This window comes from Balaenoptera borealis (genome assembly GCF_965194805.1).
Source record: "Balaenoptera borealis genome assembly, chromosome: 11".
Lineage (NCBI taxonomy): Eukaryota > Metazoa > Chordata > Mammalia > Artiodactyla > Balaenopteridae > Balaenoptera > Balaenoptera borealis.
The window spans coordinates 100,632,667-100,641,968 of record NC_138868.1 but is presented as its reverse complement, the minus strand read 5'-3'; the positions used below and the strand labels follow the sequence as shown (position 1 = coordinate 100,641,968).

At 37.8% G+C, this 9,302-nt stretch overlaps 1 long non-coding RNA gene across 2 annotated transcripts in view; it reads left to right on the top strand.

Moving 5' to 3' along the window:
• Positions 1 to 23: 23 nt before the first annotated feature.
• Positions 24 to 9,302, top strand: part of LOC309604868 — a 100,213-nt gene continuing 90,934 nt past the window's right edge. Inside the window, exon 1 of one of the 2 annotated variants that reach the window (XR_014231099.1) lies at positions 24 to 116. This is a non-coding gene — a long non-coding RNA (uncharacterized lncRNA). The remainder of the gene's footprint in view (positions 117 to 9,302) is intronic. The other variant, XR_014231100.1, reaches the window with a different exon arrangement.

The window sequence follows — 9,302 nt, the reverse complement described above, 5'->3', positions numbered from 1 at the left end:
GACGGCAGATCGCGTGACTTGGCCGCGAGGGGCTCTCGGCGGTCACGTGGGCGCCGCGCGCTCCAACACGCCCCCTTCGTTCCCAGGGACTGAAGAGAGGAGAGGACCTGATTTAGGTACTAAGGTGGTGCAGGGTGGAGTTTCAGGTTGTATTTGTTTCTTTGCTTTTTCACTGGCGCTGGTGTGTGTAGCTCAAAGTCTTGTACGGAGCAGGTTTACGTTATTTATGCAAACAATCCTTGCTCTGCCTTGAGGGAACTAGATGATACTTCTTTTGAAATGCATGTTGGAAGCATTTTCTACTTAAGAGAAGGAGGCGCCAATACTTGTTAGACAACTTGGTAATACGTATTTCTCAACCCCAGCCTGCTCTTTTCTATAACACTGAATGGCTAGAATTTGGCTGAACCAGTTTAGGTAGGTGTTGAAATGCCAGAAACCTTTTCGTAGTACAGATAAAGCAGATCTATGCAGACTAAACGGGAGTATCTGTAGATTCCTAGAGGTTTGCTTTTGCGCGCGTGTGTGGTTTTTATTTTTGTCGTTGTTAGCTTTTCTAAATATGAATTGCAGTGGTCACACTTGTAAATAAACCTTCTGGAAGCCTCAGAGGAGTGGTTCTCAAAGTCCAACCAGCAGTGTCCAACAAATTTAGAGTTTCCTGGAAACACAAGTTCTTGGGAGCCGCCTCAGACCTGCTAGATTAGAAGCTCTGGGAGGACCCCAGGAAGCTGGGTTTAACAAACCCTGGATTGATTCCCATGTTTGATAAAGTTTGGGAACCACTGTTCTAGTGAATTTGACCATCAGAAGAAAATCCGAAGAAAGTCCTTTGATTTTGTTCCCTCTAGAGTGATAGATAGAAGAAAATACCGGAAAGTGAGAGATGACTAACTTTAGAGAAGATTATTTGTTTCCTTATAGGATCACCAAAAGTGCTGCAGTGTAAGAGGAGAAATTATTAGACTCTAATCATGAAAACCTTTTATATGAGTATTGTTTTAAATATCTGTGGCTTGCCTCCTATCTTCTTTTTTTAAATTAACATATATTAGTTTCAGATGTACAATATAATGGCTTGATATTTGTATGTATTGTAAAATTACCTCCTACTTTCTAATTCACATTTCTTCACTTTTGTTTCCTTTGTTATTGTTCTTATTGCATCCTTTAGTTTTTGAGATTAAGATTTTTACGTTCATTTCTGGGGAAAATTAAAATGTGGTTTAAAGGTGTTTACCTAGTACAAGGTTTCCGGATTTGTGATTGCTGTAGGGTAAAGCTCGCCTGCGTGGTTGGTTAGTCTACAAGTATATTTATCCCCTTTACTTGAATTAACTTCAGATTAAAAAAAATAACACACTTCTCTTGAAAGATTGGGAAATTATGTTACAAAAATTGATAGATTTATGAAAGGTTGGGAAATTAAATTACATAAATTGATAAAATTTGAGTCTGCCAAGAAAAATAATTGTTGTTTCTATGAAAACTAAGAAGAATTCTTCAGAAAGACCAGATAAGGATGAATGCTCATAAAATACACATTGAATTGGGTGTGGGTCAGGTGGTTATAAAAGTCTAGAGAAATTTTAAAGATATGTGCATTTTGTTGTATATTTATTTCCTTCTCAATTTTAGAAATGTCTTCATCACATTATCCAGGCATGTTTAAATTTTACATTAAGTATTTATCTCCCCCTCCTCAGTAAAATACTTGTTGGTTTTCTGATCGTACTACTGCTATTTCCTTTACTAATAGTTAAGGTAAACATTCCAGAGTGGTTTTTTGATGAAGTATTTAAAAATTATCTCCCATGTAAGGGATTGAGAGGTATAAATTATTATGTATAAAATAAGCTACAAGGATATATTGTACAATGCAAGGAATATAGCCAATATTTATAATAACGATAAATGAAGTATAACCTTTAAAAATCACGAATCACAATATTGTACACCTATAACATATAATATTGTACATCAACTGTACTTCAATTAAAAAAATAAATAAATACATTATATGCATAGAATCACATTAATTATAAGTAACCCAGAACTGTTGACAAGAAATTAATACTAAAATTAACTAAATTTAGACCTTAAAAAAATTATCTCCCATAATAGGAATTCTACTGCCTCATAATTTTTAACATCAGATACACAGAACATATATCTTCTGTGTATCTGAAATATCTCATCATATTAGGAAGACGTTTCTTGTATGTTTTTTTCCCCTCTGACTTCTGTTGTCCACAGTGGAGAGCATGCCTCAATTTCGTTTTTTTACTGAAATGGTTTTGCCTAATTAGAAACAAACTAGAGAGTTACTTATTGAGTCAATCTTTTTCTCAGGTGTTGTCTTCTCAGATTTTTATTGTCAAAAGCATTTCTTGCATGCCTGCTAAGAAAAGACCTTTGTACTCAATGCTCTGTGAAGTACTACTGCAGAGCATATTGAAAGCTCTGGAATGCTTAGGATAATATGTACCATGGCTTCTCATATTTCTGCACTGTGGTATCCCTTATGCCCAAGAAGGAGGTGTAAAGGAAGAAGAACAGCGGCAGCAACAACAATTACAGTAATATTAGCAGCAGTAAGCATATGTATAGAATTGTTTAGTACAAAAACACGGATAGAATGATTGGTAAAGAAGTAAAGTCAGTGACGTTAAGTTTACTTTTGGTTGTGCAAGCTTAGTTTTGATAAGATTTAATCATCCTAATCTAAGAGGAAAAGGAACCATTATTTCCCTGAGAGCCTCCCAATGATGATATTTTTTTCCTAGACCTTCTAGTGTTGTGATGTCAAATATGGTAGAGGCTAGCTATGTGTGCTTAAATTTAAATAAGTTAAAAAATAACAAATTCAGTTCCTCAGTTGCACTAGGCAGATTTCGAGGGCTCACTGGCCACTTGTGGCTCTTGGCTATCATACTGGATCCTGTAGGGATCGAACATTTCCATCATCATTGAAAATTCTGTTGGGCAGCACTGTTTATCTTCCATGTCTCTACTTTACCTTTCTTTTGTGTGTGTGTGTGTGTGTGTGTGTGTGTGTGTGTGTGTGTCATAGTTATAATGACTACTTTAATATTCTTGTTTGCTAATTCTAACCCTTGTGTCAATTCTTTTTTTTTTAATTGTGATGCAGTTGATTTATCATATTATAGTGGTTTACATCAGCACTGCTGGTGTAGTGGTAACATGCAAGAGCCCCAATATTATTATATTAGCTTCAGGTATACAACATGACGATTCAAAATTTTTATAGATTGTACCCCATTTAAAGTTATGAGAAATATTGGCTATATTACCTGTGCTGTACAATATATCCCTGTAGCTTCTTTATTTTGTACATAGTAGTTTGTACCTCTTAACTCCATACCGCTATCTTGCCCCTCTTTCTTCTCCCCATTGGTAACCTCTAGTTTGTTCCCTATAACAGTCTGTTTCTTTTTTGTGATATCCACTAGTTTGTTTTATTTTTTAGATTCCATATATAAGTGATAACATACAATATTTGTCTTTTTCTGACTTATTTCATTAAGCATAATACCCTTCAGGTCCATCCATGTTGTTGCAAATGGGAACATTTCTTTTTTTTTTATGGCTGAGTAGTATTCCAGTGTGTGTGTGTGTGTATCATATCTTCTTTATCCATCCATCTGTTGATGGACACTTAGACTGCTTCCGTATCTTGGCTGTTGTAAATAATGCTGCTGTGAACATTGGGATACATGTATTTTTTCTAATTAGTGTTTTTGTTTTCTTCAGATTTATACCCAGGAGTAGAATTGCTGGATGGTATGGTGGTTCTATTTTTAGTTTTTTGAGGAACCTCCATACTGGTTTCCAAGTGGCTGTACCAATTTACATTCCCGCCAGCAGTGCACAAGCGTTCCCTTTCTCTACATCCTTGCCAACATTTGTTATTTGTGGTCTTTTTGATGATAGCCATTCTGACAGGTGTGAGGTGATATCTCACTGTGGTTTTGATTTGCATTTCTCTGATGATTAGCAACGTTAAGCATCTTTTCATGTGCCTGTTGGCCATCTGTATGCCTTTTTGGGAAAAATGTCTATACAGGGTCTTCTGTTCTTTTTTTAAACAGGTTGTTTGTTTTTTGATATTGAGTTGTTTGAGCTGTATATATATTTTGGATATTAACCCCTTATTGGTTGTATCATTTGCAAATATTTTCTCCCATTCAGGAGGTTTTCTTTTCATTTTGTTGATGGTTTCCTTTGCTGTGCAAAATCTTTTAAGTTTAATTAGGTCCCATTGGTTTATTTCTGCTTTTGTCTCCTTTGCCTTAGGAGACAGATCCAAAAAAATATGCTACGATTTATGTCAAAGAGTGTTCTAACAATGTTTTCTTCTAGGAGTTTTATGGTTTCTGGCCTTACATTTAGGGATTTAATCCATTTTGAGTTTATTTTTGTATATAGTGTTAGAGAATGCTCTAATTTCATTCTTTTACATGTAGCTGTCTGGTTTTCCCAGCACCACTTATTGAAGAGGCTGTCTTTCCTCCATTGTATGTTCTTTCCTCCTTTGTCATATATTAATTGACCACTGGTGTGTAGGTTTATTTCTGGGCTCTCTATTCTGTTCCATTGATCTATGTGGCTGTTTTTGTGCCAGTATTATATGGTTTTGATTACTGTAGCTTTGTGGTATAGCCTGAAGTCAAGGAGCATGATACCTCCAGCTCTGTTCTTTTTTCTCAAGATTGTTTTGGCTATTTGGGGTCTTTTGTGTTTCCACACAAATTTTAAAATTATTTGTTCTAGTTCTTTGAAAAATGCCATTAGTATTTTGATAGAGATTGCATTGAATTTGTAGGTTACCTTGAGTAGTATTATTAATACTACAATATTAATTCTTCTAATCCATGAACACAGTATATCTTTCCATCTGTTTGTGTCATCTTCAGTTTCTTTCATCAGCATCGTATAGTTTGCCAAGTACAGGACTTTTACCTCATTAGTTAGATTTATTCCTAGATGTTTTATTCTTTTTGATGTGGTTGTAAATGGGACTTTTCCTTAATTTCTCTTTCTGATAGTTTGTTGTTAGTGTATAGAGATGCAACAGATTTCTGTATATTAATTTTGTATTCTGCAACTGTACCGAATTCACTGATGAGCAGACTAGAGAATTGTTTAAAAGCCTTCAAATCTAGTAGTAGTCTGCATTCAATCTGCTTTGCAAGAGTCTTTATTTGTCTCCACTTTGAACAAAATGAAACTGGAAATCCAATGCAAAGCACTAGAGGTACAGTCTATACAAGAAAGACTACTCAGAACTCCAGTCAGAAGAACCATACTCAAAAGAAGGCTTTAATGACTGGGGAATAAATATTTAGATTAAAAATAAAATTCTTAAGGTATACATATTGATAAGAATGTAGGCTAGGCTTCATGTGACAGACACCCAAAATATTAGCGATTTACTCCAGAGAAAAGTTTATTTTCCTTTCACATAAAGGTGTAAATTAGCATAGTTATCTATGGTAGCAAATAAACCCTCAAATTGTAATGACTGAGACACAGTGGAAATTTATTTTTCACTCACGTAACAGGTCAAATGGATGATCCTGGTCAGTGGGTAGCCCTCCTCCACATGGTGATCCAGGAATCTAGGCTTTTCCATCTTGTAGCTTTGTCATTATCATAACTTTATGCATATTAAATAGAGAAATAGGAAAGAGGGTATGAAGCATGCATAGCTTTTCAAAGACCCAATCTAAAAACTCCACGTGTTACCTCTCACATTCTGTTGGCCACAGCTCGGTCACATGACCACATCTAACTATTAGGGAGGCTGAGAAATGTAGTCTTTATTCTGGTAGTGTATTTGTTCAGCTAAAGTCAGAGTTTCCATTTCTGTAATAGTTATCTATTACTTTGTAATAAATTACCCCAAAACATAAGGGCATGGAACAATAACCGTTTGCTTCACAATTTCTGTGGGTCGAGAATCTGGTTGCAGCCTAGCTGGAGCCTCTTGCTCTGGATCTCTCAGAGGTTACAGTCAAGGTATCAGCCAGGGCTGCAGTCATCTCAAGGCTGTGTTTGGCGAGAATCCCTTCCAAACTCACTCAGTTGACTGTCAGCAACCTCAAAAGTTCTGCTTCTAAGCTCACCCACACCGCCATTGGCAGCTGCTAGGTTCTCATTGGCTATTGTCAGAGAGATTGGTTTCTTGCCATGTGGGTGGTGAGAGATGCTCTTTGTTCTTCTTTCTTTACAAAAGAAACTGAAAGGCTCAAGGTTGAGTCACTTGCCCTAAAATTGCAAACTAAGAAGGAGTTGCTGTTGCAGCCCTTCCCAGGAGTGGAATTTTAAACCAATCAGTCTGGAATTTCCTGGTCAGCACTGGTGAGCTAATCTGCCTGAGACCACCCCCCCCCCCACCCCTTCCTTCCCCTAAGGGAAGGTCACCTTGCCTGAAAAAACCCACTCTTTTAACTTCCTTGTCCCACCCTCTTTCTGCCTATAAAAACCTTCCATTTCGGTTTTTTTGTTCTTGTTGTTTTTTTACAGTCTAGTGTTTATGTTATGGCAGTTACACTTGAATTTCAAAAATTTAAAACATAAAAAGTGGTTAGGGACTGCCGGCTTAAAAAAAATGCACAACGTGAGAGTTGTGAGTTAAGTTTTATTTGGGGCAAAATGAGGACTATAGCCCGGGAGATAGCATCTCAGATAGCTCTGAGAAACTGCTCCAAAGAGGTAGGGGGGAAGGTCAGTATACATGTGATTTTGGTCAATCAGGAGTACATGCAAACAAGCACATATTTTTTTGCAAAAAGTTTCTGCTAGTCTTGTGAAGGTACTGCTAGTCATGAGGAGCAGACATGACCATGAAGGATTTTAGTGCTTTTCTAGATATGAGGAGATATAAGAATTGGGCTCATAAAATCGTCTCCTGAAAATATCTATCTGAAGATCTGTTCTGCCAGTTTTTCCCAGAGCACGGAATGCCTCATTTCTGCTCTCCACCCTGAGCTCCTTTCGGGGGGGTATTGAAAGTCAGCCACTGCAGCAGCACATGATTTAATCCTTGTAGAGGTAGATGGCACCTGCCAATTTGTATTTGACAGGACTAACATTTGTATCAACAGTTGATAAATGTCTAAGATTGTTTATTATACAGCAGGGTACAATGGTAGTGCTAATGCCAACAGGGCACTATGGAAATTAGTCTAAAAATTATCATTTATCTTTATACAAGCAACAACACTTGCTGCTGTTTTAGAATTTGGGGATATAGTCTGCTTCTAATGCTAAGCAGTCCTTGAACATTTTTAATGTTACACAGTGTTATAGTAATTAGTTTGGCAAATGTTTCAAAATAAAGTAGAAATATATTCATAACATGACAGAAATGCACATCCTGTTTTGTTTTCAATAAGAACCATAATAGGTACAGGTCAGAACTCTTCCCTATGTGAAATAATTTACACATGGATGAGTGCTATAATATCACCATCTAAAATAATCACTAAATAGGGGCTTCCCAGGTGGTGCAGTGGTTAAGAATCCGCCTGCCAATGCAGGGGACATGGGTTTGATCCCTGGCCTGGGAAGATCCCACATGCTGCAGAGCAACTAAGCCCCTGCACCACAGCTACTGAGCCTGTGCTCTAGAGCCCGTGAGACACAACTGCTGAGCCTGTGCGCCTAGAGCCCGTGCTCCGCAACAAGAGAAGCCACTGCAAGAAGCCCGTGCACCACAACGAAGAGTAGCCCACCCTCACCACAACTAGAGAAAGCCCGAGCACAGCAACGAAGACCCAACGCAGCCAAAAATAAAAACAAATAAATAAATTTATATTTTAAAAAACTTATTAAAAAAATAAAATAATCACTAAACACAATTCTTCTTAAGAAATAAGCAAAGGAAAAACCTTCCATTTTGTACAACTCCTGTGAGTATCTCTCAGCTGGCCAGATGAGATGCTGCCCAAATTCGTGAATTGTTTAATAAGCCAACTGGATCTTCAAATGTGCCAGATTGAATTGTGTTTTTTAACAAGGTAGTAGTTGAAGGAGCAGTATCCATAAAGAACCCTGTGAATTACAGGGAATGGAAGAAATGCTGCTTCAGAACCAGGGGATAAAATGAGGCTGTTGCGAAGGAAGAGATCTTCCTCTATCCTAGGTTCCTTTGGCTGGTCTAAGAATTAAAGTGACATGAAACAGATTAACAGGGAAAAATCAAACAAAAGTTTAATAACATGTACACATGGGAGAGACCCAGGAAATCTGAATAACTCACCAAAATGGCCAAAGTCCTCACCTTAAATACCATCCTCAGCCAAAGACAAAAGATGTTAGAGGTAGTGGTTTTAGGACTGCAAAGGAGAGGAAGGCAATTCACATGGACATGGAAAAGCAAATGTTAGGTAAACAAACGCCTGCTAGGCCATGCCACAGCAGAACATAACATCACACCCATAAGTTCCCAGAAATAACTAAGGGAGACTTTGGGTGAGACCTACGGTCAAGGAGCAAATAATCTGTGACATTTGAACTATTCATGTTGAGGTGTTGGCATTCATAACCGTGGACTGGTGGGGCCTGAGGAAATTTGAATTGTAAATACAAAATTTGACTGAATAGAATTGGAGCACAGAGAGAATATTGACTTTGTCTAAGGAACTCAAAGCAGCTTCACAGCTCAAGTTAAGACTTTAAGGAGAAATGGGAGTCACCCGTGTCAGGTGATAGATGTGACTAGAAGGTCAGAGGAGCTGCCTCTGCAATGGGTGACAAATCAAAGCATGTAGCATGTTCTGGGATGAGAAAATGTGACTATAATGTGGCTAAAGCTGAGCATCGTTTTATAAACGAGACAGAGGAGGATGGGCTGCGTGCGTTGAGTTCTATTTGTTGGAATTCTTTGAGGTCTGAGATGAATTTCTCCATGGGGGAATTTAATTTGCTTCTGTCAGGCTTCTGGGGATTCTGCTAATCCAAGATCACTCTAATTTCAACTCTCATTTTGAAGTGTTTAATACCACCAAGATGACAAGGATTTGGCCTGAGAGCTGGCTTTCAGTTCTAAATTCTCACCAGTGATTCCCTCCCTTTGCTGCACTCATGTTGTGAGTGTGTTTCTTTCCTTTGGAGTCCCCTGGGGCTGGAGGTGAGGGGTGGGAGGTGGGGAGAGAGATTTTCATGAAAAAGTTTACCCAGATACCTAGGTCACCAAATAATCAGAAACAGAATGAAAGTCATCTTTCTGATGAAAGAGGCTGGCATTTTATTTACCGGCATTTTTCTCTACTGAG